This window comes from Octopus sinensis, linkage group LG4, assembly GCF_006345805.1.
Source record: "Octopus sinensis linkage group LG4, ASM634580v1, whole genome shotgun sequence".
NCBI classification, from domain to species: domain Eukaryota; kingdom Metazoa; phylum Mollusca; class Cephalopoda; order Octopoda; family Octopodidae; genus Octopus; species Octopus sinensis.
Window position 1 is genome coordinate 87,129,615 of NC_043000.1, and position 18,900 is coordinate 87,148,514.

Consider the following 18,900-nt stretch of genomic DNA (forward strand, 5'->3'; position numbering starts at 1 on the left):
CAGAAACGTTAGCACGCCGAGCGAAATGCTTAGCGGTGTTTCGTCAGCCGTTACGTTCTGAGTTCAAATTCCGCCGCGCTCGACTTTGCCTTTCATCCTTTCGGGGTCGATTAAATAAGTACCATTTACGCACTGGGGTCGATATAATCGACTTAATCCGTTTGTCTGTCCTTGTTTGTCCTCTCTGTGTTTAGCCCCTTGTGGGTAGTAAAGAAATAGGTATTTCGTCTGTCTTCACTTTCTGAGTTGAAATTCCGCCGAAGTCGACTTTGCCATTCATCCTTTCAGAGCCAGTTAAATAAGAATCAGTTGAGTTGGAATTAACGTAATCGATTTGCCCCCTCCGCCGAACTTATGTCAAAATCTGGAACCGATATTAATTTACTTCTTCGTATACTTAGAAAATGTGAAGCAGAGCATCAAAATTTCATATTTACGGTAACTGAAAAGATATAGACAGAATTGTAATAAGCTTTTAACCTAATTTACTGAACACAAGAAGTCACTAACAACCAATGTACTTAAAGAAAAACGATACAAGAAAACAATGTTTTTTCCCCACCTCTTAATTGCAATACGTCTCTATAAGCGGACAAAAATAGTTTGTGAAATATTCTAAATCTGAATAATTTGAGACACCGACATCAAGGGTCTCATATGTATATTTCTTAAGAGTTGGTTCATTGTATACAGTGATTTTAATCATGAATTCGTTGAAGGAGATTACGTTTAGCCATGACGTTTTTGTCTGTTCACTGATGTTTGTGTTTGCTTTTCAAAATAGACAATGACCTTTAAAATTTTCGACAAAGTTTTGTCAGAATTAGATTTAAAGTTGTTCAGAACTTGGGTAATCTTTCCGTTCAGGTTGATTTAAATTCTATAATTGTAATTACGATTAACGTAAACAAACAAACGGAGTTTGCTTTAGAAGCGTTGAGATGTCTTAGAAAGTTTAAGAAGTGATTTTAAATTCTCAAACGCAGGATAATGCTAATAATATAGCCTGGACAGGATAAGGTACCAGGATAAGTAAGAAGTGTTGGCGACTGGCTGGTAGACTCGAACTCACACCTCCCTGATTACGCGTCGCGGTGCTCTGAACCATTAAGCTTAACCGCCCACGAATTCTTCCATAAATTTAAGATATATAGAAATCTTGCTTTATGAGACGTTATCATAGGTTCTACAATTGTATTTAAACGTACACATTGAGCGGTGTCTTTTCTTTTCGCGAGCTGTTTTGTAACGTTACTTGGCTTATTCCTTTATATGTGTATGTATCGTTTAAATAGATATGCTGCAAGGTGTGTAATATTTAAAGTATTTATATAAAGATATTCGTATGTAATCTGACTGCACACTTTAGCTCAACTTTTCCAATATTTGGTATGTTGTCTTCATATGAGCAGTAATTACACTCGCCCGAGTATCGGATTTACCACAACGGTCACCATTGTATGTATGTATGTATGTATGTATGTATGTATGTATGTATGTATGTATGTATGTATGTATGTATGTATGTATGTATGTATGTATGTATGTATGTATGTATCTTACTTTTTGCATCAGCAGTGCGATTCACTTATGGAGGCGCAAAGGCCCAGTGGTTTGGGCAGCGGACTCGCGGTCGGAGGATCGTGGTTTCGATTCCCAGACCGGGCGTTGTGTGTGTTTATTGAGCGAAAACACTTAAAAGTTCCACGAGGTTCCGGCAGGGGGTGGTGGCGACCCCTGTTGTACTCTTTCGCCACAACTTTCTCTCACTCTCTCTCTTCCTATTTTTTGAGTAACGCTGCGATGGACTGGCGTCAGGTCCAGTTGGGGGAAACACATACGCCACAGAAACCGAGAAACCGGGCCCATGAGCCTGGCTAGGCTTGAAAGGTGCGAAGAAGAAAGAAGTGCGATTCAGTCACTTTTAAGTTATCTCTACAGGATTTCTATTGAATTTAGAGTCAACACTGAAAGTTACGACATTTTGTATACGAATATGTCTACATAAACATTGCGATCGAAGATAGAAAATAGGTAATGAGTGTATATCTATATTTCAGGAGATATTGCTCCTTCTTCAGCACTATCCAACCCATTAACCACCCACGAACGCTTTCCTTAATTAACCAATAAGTTTAGCGGAGTAACACCATTGGATAAACCAATTTACATATCAATCATGTTCCTGAGAATAAGTACATACATATTAATTGCTGGTAGGGACACTGTATTTCATTTTGCAACCATAATATATTACCAAGTATATTTAAGATTTATAATTCAATACTGTGTCCTACTTTTTGTGTTAGCAGTGCGAGTCAATCACTTCTTAAAGATTTTCTCTACAGATTTTCTATAGAATTTAGAGCCAGCACTGAAAATTACGAAGAATACGTTTGTGTAAATAATACGATCGAATATAGAAAATTAGATAATAGGTATGTGAAATGACGTAACTTGTAGTGGTTCTCTAAATTCTATAGAAAATCTGTAGAGATAATTTAAAAGTGTTGTGTATATCCTTGCGTGGGAAGTATAACCTATCTACACCTCCATTGATGTTGAAGCTTTCTGTTACACTGGGCAGCCTGCAAGTTTGAACATCTGTCTCATTGAGTTCTTGTTGAGGTCAGTTTAGAAGGGCAAACGTAGGCGTGTAGACAGGTACTATGCAAAGGTGTTGTGGGCGATGCTTGTTGCCAGCTGAGAGTTCTGACGATCATACTCTCTTTCCTCTCCTGAGATATTCATTCTAATTCTGGGTGTCTGGAATTCCACAATTTTTTAGCCTTTGCATAAACCAAACTTTCTGGGATAAGATTGTATATATATTCTTCATATGAATCTTTGTTAATAGCGTTAGTTTATTGTATATACAGTGTGTACAGTTACGAACTGGTCGAAGGAGACTACACTTAGCCATGATGATTTTGTCTATTCACTGATATTTGTGTTTGTTTGTTTTTCAAAATAGGCAATAGACAATTTTCGATAGTTTTGTCAGAATTAAATTTAAAGCTGTTTAGAACTTGGGTAATCTTTCCCTTCAGGTTGTTTTTAATTCTACAATTGTATTTAAACGTACATATTGAGCTGTGTTCTTGTTTTTGTGAACTGTTGTTAACCGTTATTTGGCTTATTCCTTTATATGTGTAACGTCACAGCGTTGTTGTGTGTGTATCATTTGTATATATTTGCTGCAAGGTATGTAATATTTAAAGTATTTATATAGAAATATTTGTATGTAATCTGACTGCACTCTGTAGCTCAACTTTTCAAATATTTGGTATGTTGCTTTCATATGAGCAGTTCAAATATCGGATTGACCATTAGAGGTGGTCAAAAAGTTTCCGTACTGGTTATGTTTAATAAAAAAAAAAGCTTATTTGCTTAAGTTTTAACGTCATCTCTTTCGAAGTAGTCACCTTACGTAGCAATAAACCGGTCTCAACGTTACTGCTAATTTTAGAATCCAGCCTGGAAGTCGTTTTCCGTAAGCGAGTCGAGAACCTTCTGCAGTTCGTTCTGCATCTCCACAACGGTATTAAAACGGTGACCATTCAGCTGCATTTTCAACTCGGGGAAGAGATGGAAATCCGCAGGTGCTAAATCTGGCGAATAGGGCAGGTGTGGATAACAATGTTTTTGGCGAGAAACTCACGCGTGATGAGAACTCGGTGACAGGGTGTATTGTCGTCGTGAAGAATCTAATTCGTCGCGCTCCACAGATCTGGTCGCTCTACCGACTGTCCTCTTTCAAACAATTCAAAACGTTGCAGCAGAACTCTCGAGTGACGGTCTGGCCCTGGACGACGAATTCTCGGTGCACAATGCCACATTTCCGGGGTTGACGCTCGTGGCAGGTCTTCCAGATCGCTCATCGCCCTCCAGGGACGTTCTTCCGCTTTTGAAGTACCCGTGCTTCATTGCACATGACCCATGCTCAATGTCTCTGTAGTAGACTTCCGAAGTTTAACGCAAAATTTCACGTCGTCTTTTTGCCCTGCTCTCCTCGTAATACATTTGAGCATATATATATATATATATATATATATATATATATATATATAATATATATATATATATATATACATATAGACATACACAGGTATGTATATGTATATACATATGCATATACATACATGTATACATACATACATATATATATATATATATATATATATATATATATATATATATATATATATATAATTTCAACAATTGAGGGCAAAATTAATTAATTATTAATCAATTTCACCAAGTGTTCAGTATGCAAAGGGACCATTCAAGGCGAATTCAAATTATTACATTATATAAAAGGGCTTAGTAAAATAAATTACTTTGCCGCATACTGAACTCATTAGAAATAGCAGCTAAAAAACTTTTTTAAGGCTATTTCTAATACTTAAAGAAAATCTCTCTCATATATAGTGTTTGCTTAATTCAACTCACAAAAGTTTGGGGGTAAGGACATCGAAAAATCAAATGCTAAGGTTATTCGAGAACGTACGTTTCAAGATTAGTCAAAACAACATTTCTATCATCGGCTCAGAAATTCCTTGGTTTGGATTTGGAAACACTGAAAATAAGAACATACCCTTTCGAAGATCTGCTCCCAACTAACAGTGCCAACAAATTCAAAATAAGCAAGCGAAGAATTCTGTTCTCCCCTTTCACCAGCGTGGGTTAAAATCATCAAACACTATGCTTATTTCGGTAAAATCCGAAGCATTAATCAGAGGGAGATTAATTATAATTTCAACAATTGAGGGCAAAATTAATTAATTATTAATCAATTTCACCAAGTGTTCAGTATGCAAAGGGACCATTCAAGGCGAATTCAAATTATTACATTATATAAAAGGGCTTAGTAAAATAATTACTTTGCCGCATACTGAACTCATTAGAAATAGCAGCTAAAAAACTTTTTTAAGGCTATTTCTAATACTTAAAGAAAATCTCTCTCATATATAGTGTTTGCTTAATTCAACTCACAAAAGTTTGGGGGTAAGGACATCGAAAAATCAAATGCTAAGGTTATTCGAGAACGTACGTTTCAAGATTAGTCAAAACATATATATATATATATATATATATATATATTATGTACACGTATAAGGTGACCGCTTCCTCCTCGAGTGTAAGATAACAATGCCGGTACGTCAAGCGATGCTTGTGCATGGAGCTTTTTAAAATAAGGAGAAGTCTTGCACACAACCACTCCCACTCTCTGAAGAACGACTACAGATAATTCAAAAAGAAGAACTAGTCAACATCATTGGCTTTCATCGAGTCGTTGGTTTTACATAGGAGTTTTCCTTCTCCTAGAGTAATGTCCTAAAAAGAATTGGGGGTCGCTCACTCCCAGTAATGCGGTACAGCATGTTTACATTCTCATTCCCATGTTCTCTGTTGAATGAGCCAATTGTGCATACCCATTGTTGAGTAAGTGTCAAATTTCTGCGCGACCACTGTGTTTTCCGTACCAAGGTCATTATTATAGTTTGTCGATAACTGTGACAGGGACTACCACTGCCTTTGTCAGAAATAACAGGGCCAAGCTTGGGTACACAGTAGTGGATGACCGTTGACAGGTTTTATTTTCCATCTCGCTGGGTGTCCAATCCACCTTCTCACTGAGTCAGATTATTGGCGTTAGCAGTTTAGTTGCCGACCGACCGATAATGTAGTAGGTTGTTTGGATTATATGTTACCAGTAATGGTCACAAGTGACTCGATATAAATATGTATATGCATATATGCATAAACATAAATGTGTATATATATGTGTGCTTGTGTACATGTATATATATATGTATGTGTGTATATATGTAGAAATGTGTACATGTATATATATATGTGTGTATATATATATGTATAAATGTATATATATATTCATTCCTATATCTATACACGCATACACACGCGCGTGCACACGCACACACACACACAAACATACACACACACACACAAATATACGAATTTGTATTGTAAGATTCCTGATGTGAAATCGTGTGTTGAAGCAGATATTTCGGGATGGCCATTTTTTTTTAAAATGACCATCCCGAAATATATATATATATATATACACCTAGGCGCAGGAGTGGCTGTGTGGTAAGTAGCTTGCTTACCAACCACATGGTTCCGGGTTCAGTCCCACTGCGAGGCACCTTGGGCAAGTGTCTTCTACTATAACCTCGGGCCGACCAAAGCCTTGTGAGTGGATTTGGTAGACGGAAACTGAAAGAAGCCCGTCTTATATATGTATATATATATATGTGCGTGTGTGTTTGTGTGTCTGTGTTTGTCCCCCTAGTATTGCTTGACAACCGTTGCTGGTGTGTTTATGTCCCCGTTACTTAGCGGTTCGGCAAAAGAAACCGATAGAATAAGTACTGTGCTTACAAAGAATAAGTCCCGGGGTTGAGTTGCTCGATCAAAGGCGGTACTCCAGCATGGCCGCAGTCAAATGACTGAAACAAGTAAAAAGAGTAAAAAGAGTAAAGACCTTGTCTGAAGATATACAAATCGGTTTTATTTTTTAATAAAGTGAATGTACACGTACATAGGAAGCTGACATTTTAGGATGTGGGTACAAATGCTCTTTCTTAATTATGGCTAAAATTTGACATAGATCCAATCTGCTTTCGTTAGTAATTGAGCATTTACTGAAATTGGCTGTCTGAAGTTATTATACAAATGCTGGAATTGTTATTTGCTCTGCGGATCAGAACAATTAAAATATATGAACCCATCATGAAATTTTTACTAATTCAAAGAACAATATTTTTATATGTAGCTGAAACAATTTACATGCTGATATAACGACCTTTCTTTTCAATCAACGTTACTAATCTGTTGTCCATCGAATTTGTTGCAGCTGTAATACTTTGTATAGCATCCCACAGTTCTACCTACTCTTTATCTCCTTCATAGAGTTTCTGTTTGACGATTGACCAGAGGTTTTCTGTTGGGTTCAAGTCAGGGCTTGAGGGTGGCCACCCCATTATTTTGTCTTCAGCAAATCGTTTGCGCTCAAGAAACTCACGAGTTAAGCGAGAAGCATTTGATGGAGCATTGTCATGCATAAACATACACTTTATCTTGAAACTGTGAGGCTGACGCTTGTACCATTCAAAGAAAGTTTGATCCAAAAATTCACAATAATTTGTACTGTTGAGTTTTACACCTTCGTCAAATGATGGTCAAATGATGGTTCTATTAACAATATCTACCCATATCATTACACCACAACCTCCTTGTTGCCGTCCTCTCGTCATAGGAGCATCTTGGCCTGACAGAACCCATCCTTTAGCTCATCCATCTGGACCATCTAATATGACGCGCGATTCGTCCGTGAATACATTTCTGAAATGTTTTAAAGTATATTCTTGTCCACTTTAGACGTTTATCAATATTAGTTGGAGATATAGGAGGCTGGCGAGGAGATTTTTTCACAGAACAAATGCCATGAAGGACTCAACACCTTTTGTTTCTCTTTACTCCAACAATCCCAGCCATATTAAATACCTTATCACTACTGAGTAGTGAGTTTTTAGCGACGATGCGTTTCTGCTGACGTTTATTTCTCGTGGACAAGTTCTTGAACCCCTTTTCAGATCTTGGTTTCCTGTTTTTTTGTTATATCTTCAGTTGCTTTCTTGATTGTTCGATGATCTTGGCCAAGCTACTTCGAAATGTTCAAAGAGGTCATGCCATCATTTAAAAGCTTAGTTATTTTCTGCTTTTCAGACGCTGTAATATCTTTCTTTTTACCCATGATTATATCATGACCTGCAAAATAACAAAAACGTATTATTAACACTGTAAAAATATAAATTCCAACAGTTGCATAATAACTTCAGACAGCCAATTTCAGTAAATGCTCAATTACTCACGAAAACAGATCAGATGTATGTCAAATTTTAGCCACAATTAAGAAAGAACATTTATACCAACATCCTAAAATTTCAGCTTCCTATGTACATGTACATTCATTTTATTAAAAAAAACCGATTTGCATAATATCTTCAGACAAGGTGTATATAACTTTGATAATAGGGGGATCCCTGAATAATCGATGTATACCAAAATGAAGCGCGCCACGAATTGGCTACACAGAATATTACAAGACAGCCTATCAAGTAATCCTTAATCATAGTACAGAATGTACCGATGAAGGGAAGTTCACTGTTGTTATGTAATCCACAACTCCAGTAGTAGCCAAAGGTATCCAACGATGAATGGATCCTTCGGGTTCCATAGTAATACTCACTGATGAAGACTGTTTACCACAGGGTCCGAAATCAGGTAATATAAGTACACCTGCAAATCCATTTGCGATTTTTAATTTGCTATTTGGTAAGTTGGCTTTATATTTACTCGTTTCCTCGAATTCGCCACTGTATATAAGTGAAAGCTCTGGTTTTTGAGCCGTTTTGACTCTTATTTCTAGTAATGCTGTGTACTATCTTGTACCCTGATTATAAATTGATAATTTTTACCCGTATGGTTATTTTATGCTTGCTAGCCACTTATATTACTTCTTATTAATAATAATATCTTTATTTTAAAAATTATATTCACTTCGATCATTTTGAATTTGCCGCTGCTTTCAAACAGTCAATACACACATGGTGGCGCGAGTACTTTTAGCCCTCGGCTGTAATACTCACTGATGAAAACTAAATGTTTACCACAGGGTCCGATATCAAGTGATATGAGTACGTCTGCAAATTCATTTGCGATTTGTAATCGCTATTTGGTAAGCTGGCTTTATATTTACTCGTTTCCTCGAATTCACTAGTGTGTATAAGTGATAACTATGGTTTTTGAGCCGTTTTGACTATTATTTCTAGTAAATGCTGTGTACTACCTTGTACCCTGATTATAAATTAATAATTTTACCTTTATGGTTATTTTATGCTTGCTAGCCACTTATATTATTTTTTATTAGTAATAATTTTCATAATATGTATATTTATTCGCATATATACATAATTTGATCTCACCGATTCAATCACACTGATTTGGTCTAACCTACAACCCTAGAACGGTTATTTTGCATGCATACATGCATACACACACAGGCACGCACACATACACATTTATATGTATACGCATTACGTATACTTGCAAAGGTTTTATCAAGTTGTCGGTGGGAACTGAAACCTGTATGTTTGACGAGGAATATCTCGTGATTTGATATATGTCCCTTGCGATAACGATCTGTTGTATTTCGCATCTTATAAGATCGAAAGAAGACGCTCAAGACAAAATAGTGATGGGTTTGATATAAACGACTAAAAGCTTGAAAGACGGTGCCTTCAGCAGGGTATCTTCCATTGATTAAATCCAATAAGAAAAGGAAAAAGAAGGCAGAAAAGAATAAAAGAATGGACTGTGTTGAAGCTAATGGAACGCGTTTGTCCTGTGATCTACTTTTGTTTCTTGCATTTCTTCCTGATTGATTCTAAAATTAACGGCTGTCATTGTAGTTTGGAATTCTTCAGGCAATATGTATTTTTATGTTGCACTTCAATATTAATGTTGTTACGAAGTAATTTTGTATCAAAATATGGTATTTTATGCCAAGAACTGTAGTTTATATGTCTTCCTACTTGTAGTATAAACTTTGGCAGGCTTTATGTAGGACAGTTTTATATAAATATCATTTTCTTTTCCTCATTTAATGATCATTTATGCTATGAGAAAGTCACCATATTCTTATCACGTGTTTCAGAAGGAGCTGGATTGTTCTGAATATCGATTTTTAAAAGTGTCTTTCCTGAGTATTTAATAACTTCCTGTTGGCTGTTAGCACTATAACATAATAATAACTGTCGTATTTGCGTGGTCAGTGGTTCTAAATTGTACAATTGCATTTAGATCTGAGGTGGTCTCTTCTTCTATTACTCTGATTTCCTTATTCGAAATGCGCCGGAAACTTATATTTATGTTGTCATTAAATAATTTGTACAACTGGGAAATGTTTATTAAATCGAGTTAGAAAATTTCCCGCAGTTCTTACTTTTACATATTTATTGCATGGCAGATAAAACCAAGCTGTAATACTTACCTAGGTAGAAATTTAAGTATTATATTCATTAAGGTACCGTTATATATTTTCTCTAATTAGAAAACTTATTTTTCTGATCAAAGATTTTAGATATTTTTATACATATGTTCTCAGTACAATTTTAAGATGGTTAGTGTGAGTTTTCTTTATTACCTGTCTAGTTTACAATAAAATTGTGAGCTCTTGATATATATATATATATATATATATATATATATATATATATATAAACGCTGAAAGGGATGAAATATAATCCTCACGAGTTTGTTGTTATTGATATATCAAGGTCGAAGTCCTTGAGAGTTTGAATTACCCTTCTTTTAAAAAGAACTTATTTGATTTATAAAACCATATTTTTTGTACTTCATATATAAACCATGAGTCTGTTCAATACTATTCAATACTGAGCCTATCTGTTCAATACTGAATCTACTTTCTAACTTATCAATAATATATAATCCCATCAATTGACACAAAACGGCTTAACTGAAACTATGAAGTTTAATATCGAAAAGATTCTTGACACTTTTCTTTATTCAGGTGGAATCATCTCGAAAAATAGCGATTTCCTTGCATTTCAAAAGCATCTTCGTTGATGGTGACGTATCTACAACATCATAATTTTCAGATAAAATGTCTTTTAGACAGACGGTTAAAAGCCAACGATGTCAAACATAATTAACTAGTATAGTTTTTTTTAGACAGTTCAATATTTAAGAGATGAGGAATTATGTACATTATTTATATTATTTACATTTGACGGATATTTGTCCTCATCTTCTTGTTAACACAACGTTTCGGCTGATATATCCTCCAGCCTTCATCAGGTGTCTTGGAGGAAATTTCGAACCTGGGTTCTCATTCCTAAGGTATTTTTCGATGTTGTTGTTGTTGTTGTTGTTGTTATTATTATTATTATTATCCAGTAGTTTTATTTTTATATCGTGCTTTCACCTCACTACCGAGCTCAGCTCTGTGTGCCTTGGGTATGTGCTGTGGTTTGTTGTGATGCTCTTATGGTTACTGCACTGAAAGTATTTTGCGTAGGATGTGTGCAGTGCCCAGTAGTGCAATTTTCTGGTGTTTTTGTTATGTATTTGTCTGAATATTTTTTATCATACCTAATGCGCCTACTATCATAGGAATTGTTTCTGTTTTTAGATTCCACATTCGGGTTACCTCTATTTCTAGGTCTTTGTATTATTATTATTATATTATTATTATTATTATTATTATTATTATTATCCAGTAGTTTTATTTTTATATCGTGCTTTCACCTCACTACCGAGCTCAGCTCTGTGTGCCTTGGGTATGTGCTGTGGTTTGTTGTGATGCTCTTATGGTTACTGCACTGAAAGTATTTTGCGTAGGATGTGTGCAGTGCCCAGTAGTGCAATTTTCTGGTGTTTTTGTTATGTATTTGTCTGAATATTTTTTATCATACCTAATGCGCCTACTATCATAGGAATTGTTTCTGTTTTTAGATTCCACATTCGGGTTACCTCTATTTCTAGGTCTTTGTATTATTATTATTATTATTATTATTATTATTATTATTATTATTATTATTATTATTATTATTATTATTCAGGTCAGTGTCTGGAATCGAACTCGGAATCTTGGGGTTAGTAGACTGCGCTCTTAACCACTACGGGCATATGGCGTAGTGGTTAAGAGCGTAGACTACTAATCTCAAGATTCCGAGTTCGATTCCAGGCAGTGACCTGAATAATAATAATAATAATAATAATAATAATAATAATAATAATAACAATAATGATAATAATGATGATGATGATGATGATAATAATAATAATAATAATAATAAATGCCCTGATGCAGTACCAGACAGTGCCTCTCGTGGCTTCTGATCTTAACTGATTGGAAGTGTTATGTATATTGTTTTGTCTTAATATAAAAGATGGGCTACAGCAAATATTCTGCTCAATACTACATATTTGCTTGTTAGTTGTTTGACCGTAACCAGTTGAGCATGTCCCTTGGTGGCGACAATATGTGCATCTCTGATCACGCGCAGAAGTAGTGGGGGAGTATCATAACCGAGTGTTGAAAGGAATTCTTAGAGGTTTGGATAATTCACCTTTGGAAACATAGGTGTTTCGTTCAACATCCTTAAACAACCCTTATTCAGGGACCTTTTGAGCGGGATGGGTTACTCGACCTGAAGAAAATTCTAACTGGGCCCCACCTGCAAGGTCATGCGCTGTTTATCCTGATATGAGATCATCATGTCACGCACATATGGTTGTGATGCATGTGCCTGGTGTACCCTTATCAGACGTGTAGTGATGATGGGTATACTGGGCTTCGTATATTTTACGCCAGTGTCACTTTGATGGCATGCACTACTCTCTCACTCAATAATAATATTAATAATGATAATAATAATAATAATAATAATAATAATAATAATAATAATAATAATAGTAATAATAATATTAATAATAATAATAACAACATCGAAAAAATACCTTTGGAATGAGAACCCAGGTTCGAAATTTCCCCAAGGCACCTGTTGAAGGCTGGAGGGTATATCAGCCGAAACGTTGCGTTAACAACAAACAAGATGAGGACAAATATCCGTCAAATGTAAATAATGTAAATAATGTATATAGTTTTTTTTAGTTTTGGTGTTCATGAAACCATAAGTGATGTGTGCTCTTTTGAATAAAATAGGTTCTCAGATTTTCTAATTTCATTATTAAAAATATCCAAGATCTAATTGTTAATTAGGACCTATCTCACTTAAAGTATCTACGTTTCTGAAATTAGACTTTGTTAGGATGCTTTTTCTCGTTTTTTTTTAACGATACATAGGAGCTACACTCAATCTATGATGAACTCTTTTTAAAAAGGATAGAGGAAGAGATTAAAAATGATATTTCACATGTACGCCAGATAGTATTGGAAGATAGGCGGTGAGTTGGCAGAATCGTTAGCACGCCGGGCGAAATGCTTAGCGGTATTTCGTCTGCCGGCTACGTTCTGAGTTCAAATTCCGCCGACGTTGATTTTGCCTTTCAATCTTTCGGGGTCGATAAATTAAGTACCAGTTATGCACTGGGGTCGATGTAATCGACTTAATCCGTTTGTCTGTTCTTGTTTGTCCCCTTCATGTTTAGCCCATTTTGGGCAATAAAGAAATAAGATAGTATTGGAAGATTTTAATTTTGTTCATAGTTTGCCTCTGATTTATTTTTAGCCTTCCCTGTTAATAAATTTTACTAAATGACTTTATACATTTCGTGCATATACTCTTTACTTGTTTCAGTCATTTGACTGCAGCCATGCTGGAGCACCACCTTTAGTCGTGCAAATCGACCCCGGGACTTATTCTTTGTAAGCCCAGTACTTATTCTATCGGTCTCTTTTGCCGAACCGCTAAGTGACGGGGACGTAAACACACCAGCATCGGTGGTCAAGCAATGCTAGGGGGACAAACACAAACACACACACACACATACATATATATATACATATATACGACAGGCTTTTTTCAGTTTCCGTCTACCAAATCCACTCACAAGGCATTGGTCGGCCCGGGGCTATAGCAGAAGACACTTGCCCAAGATGCCACGCAGTGGGACTGAACCCGGAACCATGTGGTTGGTTAGCAAGCTACTTACCACACAGCCACTCCTGCGCCTATATATCGTATTAGCAAAATTATAAATCTCGTAGGTTTTGGTTAATGCATTGATGCTTAAATGTAACTTAATAAACTATGATAGAACTGGCCTTTTCAATTTTTATCCGGAAGACCAGTTATTTCTCAAATCCTTCTAGTTATTTAGTTCATGCGAGCCATTTTTGCGATTTAACCACAAGTTTATCGTTTGTGTTCATGTCCATTTTCATTTTTTTTTCAAAAATATAATCTTTCCCTCACTTTATAACACTTTCTACACGATCACAAATAATTCATAAAAATTTTTCACCTGTTTATTAATAATTTGTAACACTTTTCGCCTGGTCAGTGATACTTTATAACACTTTCTGTAGAGTCACTAATAATTTAGAGAGATCTTATTGGTAGGTTTTGGAATATTTTAGTAGAACATTTGAGATTTATTGATTTCATTAAAACGCTTTTCGTGTTGAGTGATTAACATAATAAAAGCTGGTTAACAGTAGTAGTAGTAGAAGTAACAGCAGTAACAGCAGCAACAGCTGCAAGTGTGGAGGCGTAATGGCGCAGTCGTAAGAACGCGGTTTCGATTCCCAGACCGAGCATTGTGAGTGTTTATTGAGCAAAAACACCTAAGCTCCAAGAAGCTCCAGCGGGTGGGTGGGTGGGGTGGTGGTGAACCTCGCTGTACTCTTTCACCACAACTTTCTCTCACTCTTTCTTCCTACTTCTGCCACAAAGCAGAGGAACCATGGTGTAACCCACTATGGTGTGGTAAACTTTCAGATTGCGAATCCTCTGTACCCCAGGATGGTTCAGTTCTCCACCCGTTAAAAAACCACCGTTTATGGAATGAGGATAACAACGTAGCTTTTGTGCCCGTGCAACCGCCAGTCTATCGCGTGTGATGGGTGGATCTTCAAGTTGCCACACGCATTCTTTGTAGCTTAGAGTAGGTTCGAATTAGAGATTATTCTTTGTGGTTAATGGCGTGAGTCTTGATTGGAAGAAGATGAAGAAGGAAGAGGAGGAGGAGGAGGAGAATAAGAATAAGAAGAAGAAGAAGCAACAGCAGCAGCAGTAGTATCATCAACAGATATCATTCCTCAGATCACGCACTGTAATTGACTCTAGGATTGCTGCTCGTTTTGGTCCAAAGTGTCTTTGTTGTGCAAAGATAACTGATAGCAGAGGTTTGGAATTTACCTGCATTAAATTGCATGTTGCTTTCTTCAGCCCATCTTTATATGGCATTTTGGTCTTTCTGTAGAAGATTAGCATCAAAAGGTTCCTTGACTGCATGTGTCGTCACGATAGCTAGTAAATGTGGCTGTCTGTGTAACTGATGACATGTCCGAAAGAGCCACTATAAACAGCAGCGACCCCAAAATACGTCCCTGGGCATTCTACTTGCTATTACGGTCTCCTTGAAGAGGGTCCCATTGGCTACCACAATCTGGTTTCTGTAATTTAAGGAGTCGTGTAACCACTCTCCAAGTTTTCCAACTATACAGTCTTCGTATCTTGTGACATACCATTCTATGTTCAACCTTATCAAAGGCCTTTGCAAAATTGAGATATATCACATACACGTTTGGGCGGTTCGTTAATTCAACACCCAGTCAATGATGCAGAAGATGTAAGACAACTTCTTCCCGAGCAGAAGCTATGCTGGTTGCCAGGGAACAAGTCATTATCAAGGAACATAATCAGCTTCCTCCTGCAATAACGTAGCTGACATGTGAGGTTAGAGGGACATGCTTATAATGTTTTGCTTCAAAGCTGCTACCTCCTTTATGAATAGGACATATGTTTTCTTTTAACTTTCTAGGAAGTTTCTCAGTTACAAGGAAGCTTTGAAAAAGGATCTGTAGTGTTCTTGCTAGAGCCCTTTTGCATTTCTTTAGTACGATTGCTGGGAATCCACCAGGGCCTGTGGCTGAGTTTAATCTCATTTCATCAATGAATGATATTACATCAGTTTCCTCTATTTCGATCTAATTAGTAATTGCCATCTCTTTGTGTAAAGCTGTGGAGCCGAAGAACTCATCGAGCATTGCTACTTTCAGGAATCCCAATGGAGTTGTGAAAACACTCTTGTATTGCACATTCAGTATTTTATTTATCCTCTGGGGATCTGCAGTCAGTGAGCTATTTTCTTCGAACCTACTGAAGCAGACTTTTTTGAAAATTTATTGAAGGTTTTAGGGTTTATCTTTACATTTTTTACAGTTCGGGTTTCTTTCACTACCATTTTCTTTTCGTGGGAGTGTTTGAGTTAATTTTAGATTTCGAGAAATGTTTGTTTGAGATCGGATCCTTTACTATCCTTTAGTGGCCCATTTAGACAGTTTGAGATTTTTGCTCGTCGTCTCATTAGAATCCTCCTATCCTTGAAAATTATATTGTTCCGTTGATTTGTTATTCTCTCTGGAATAATGCTGTAGCTTTATGTCAATATCTTGTTTAGAGAGACTGGTAGACTAGTTTTGTTCCATGACCTCGTTTTCGATACCCCTCCAACCAGATTTATGAAAGTTCACGTTGGAAAGGGTTGGGCGCTTCTGTTAGGTGACATGTCTGCAGTTTTCTGAGTGTCATACAATGTTAGTTCTATTAAGTTATTAAGAAAATCGTCGGTGTCACCATAACATTATGGATGAGCACCGTGTTATTTGTGAAACAGAGGTCAGAACATTTTTATCCCTTATTGGTGGAGCACTATTTGCTCCATAAAGAGAATATTTGTAAGATCGAGCCGAGACTCTGCCTGCCTCTCTTCATGCAATGACATACCTGAAAGAAGGCGGCCCTCAGGACATTCGATATTGGAGCGTTCAAGTCTTTTAGAAAAAGTATGTGAAGGTTGTCACCTAGTTTGTTTAATACTTCTTCCATCTTTTTGAGGCTATCTTCGAATGAGCCCTCATGATTTGGGATATCTGGTGAGCGATATGTAGTTCATATCACCATTTTGAGCTGTTTGATGTGCACTATCAGAATGTCACAAACTGAGTTTGAGTGTGACAGCAACACTACAGGCATGATATTTTCCCGGATGTAGATTGTAACTTCACCATGTGTTCTTTCTCTCTTGTCAGAAATACTTTGGTATGTGTATTTCAGTATCTAGTATGTCAGCATTCAGATGTGTTTCTGTTAGTGCCATGCCTATTACTTTATTGCATATCACTAAGTCTCCCAGGTATTTGGTTTTGCGTTGGTGGGACGTTAGAAGGCTTCTGATATTTAGCAGGAAACTGGTGTGACATAAAGCGTTTCCGTAGTGGCCACTGGTTTGACATTTCTAGAGACGTCAGTGGAGGCCACCCTAGATCATTTGTTGTTTGTGGTGGTCCTAAGTACTGGTACGTGTTTCTGAGGCTCAATGTCTGATGAATCCTGTGCTATTTCCCAAAAAGCATAAACGTCTTTCCATACTCAGTTCTTATCCATTTTTTCATTCCTAACAGAAAAATATTTCTTACTAAATCGCATGTTAATCTTATATTAATAGGTTTTATTGGCATCAGCTGGTAATATTTAGAAAACGAAATTTCATGAAGTCCAAAACAAACTTGTCTTCAACAATCTGTGTCAGAAAGCTATAAGAAATAATGAAGTAGAATGACAATTTTAATTTCTTTCATAGTTTCGCAATACATCATTTTCATAGAAAACAGAAAGTGATAGTGTAAATGTTTTTACTTTTATAAACTTATAATGCTGCAACCGTTGTGGAATTACTACGACTGTAAACTTGATTCAATAGAAGCTATTCTCACGTATCTGATTCTCATAAGAATCAGCAGGAAACAAAACGAAATAAAATGAAACTAATAACGAAAAACCCCAACAAAATCTGTCATGATTTACTGATCTAGTACTCAATATACAAATGTACTTCACCATATATTTGACGCTATTAATGAAAGTCTGTTGACGGAAGTGGCTGATAACTGGACTAAAATGTCTTATAGTATTTAATCTTTCTTATATTTCTCGGTTAACGTTGTATTTCATACATGTAGAATCGAGGAAACAGATCCATCTTATATGAAAGTATATTAATAGACTTTGCATTTCAACAAAAGTGCTTTGGTTCCAAAGAAAAAAAGAAGCAATTATATTTGTGAATGTTAACACGAAATGCAAACAAATCAAAAAGTTCTACTTCCATGATTTATTTTATAACTCTATGATGTAAATAGACAGTAAATGCCAAGGCCATAGATATTCAGCTTTTGGTCAGTGGTGAATAAGTGATAAAACAGATTTATAGGTTCGAAATATCATTTATGGAGATGCACATGATCAATAATAGTCAGTATTTGACCAACAAGCTTACATGGTATGTACATTGATAAGCTGATTGAATTAGAAACAATTGTTTTTTATTATGTTTTTTTCAAATCACGAAAGACGCCTGGCAAGTTTATAGTTGAAACACCAAAGTTTTTCAAGGAAATAACACACTGGAATAATTTGCCACTAGCTTTTTTTATACCTGTAGGACAACTTGAGCTTAGCTCTTATTGCAAAACTAATTCTTTGTGTGAAGCAACAGAGATTTCAACTAAAAGAACTAAAGACCTCAAATACATTCAGTAAGTTCTTATTTCAAAATTTATGAGGGAGTCGGATTTACTTTTAACACATCTGCACTCGATAAAATACATTCTATTAACTCTCTCCCAAACACAAAAAATATATATCTATATGAGAAATTAATAATACCGTGCACCAATTCTTTACAGTAAGAACTGTAACCGTTCATCTGTTTATAGACAGATGACCTCAGCTTGCGAAAATGAAATGCCTCTACCGAGGCGATATAAAACAGATACCATTACTATAATAGCCAGACCAATTTGAGTTCACTAACTACAGTTGTTGGATATACTACTCTTGTATTAACTTCTATCTTGTCTGGCAATTAAATTGCTATAAAAAAGTTTTTGGCAACACTACTTAAGCACAAAAATCCTAAACTATTACAGCTTTTAATATGTATTTGCCTTATTGGACTGTTTCAGCTGTAGTGAGTAGTAGTTTATTAAATTTAGAGTTAGTGGGCATATTTCTATGATATAGATAAATTGCAACCGATTTATACTTTATTTCTACCGTAAGCACGTTCACTAAAACAACACGTTAACACTATTTTTATTCA

General features: G+C 36.0%; 1 protein-coding gene across 3 annotated transcripts in view; it reads left to right on the plus strand.

Annotated features, from left to right (window-relative positions):
* Positions 1-18,900, plus strand: part of LOC115210937 — a 172,850-nt gene that overhangs the window by 36,286 nt on the left and 117,664 nt on the right. The window lies entirely within an intron of this gene.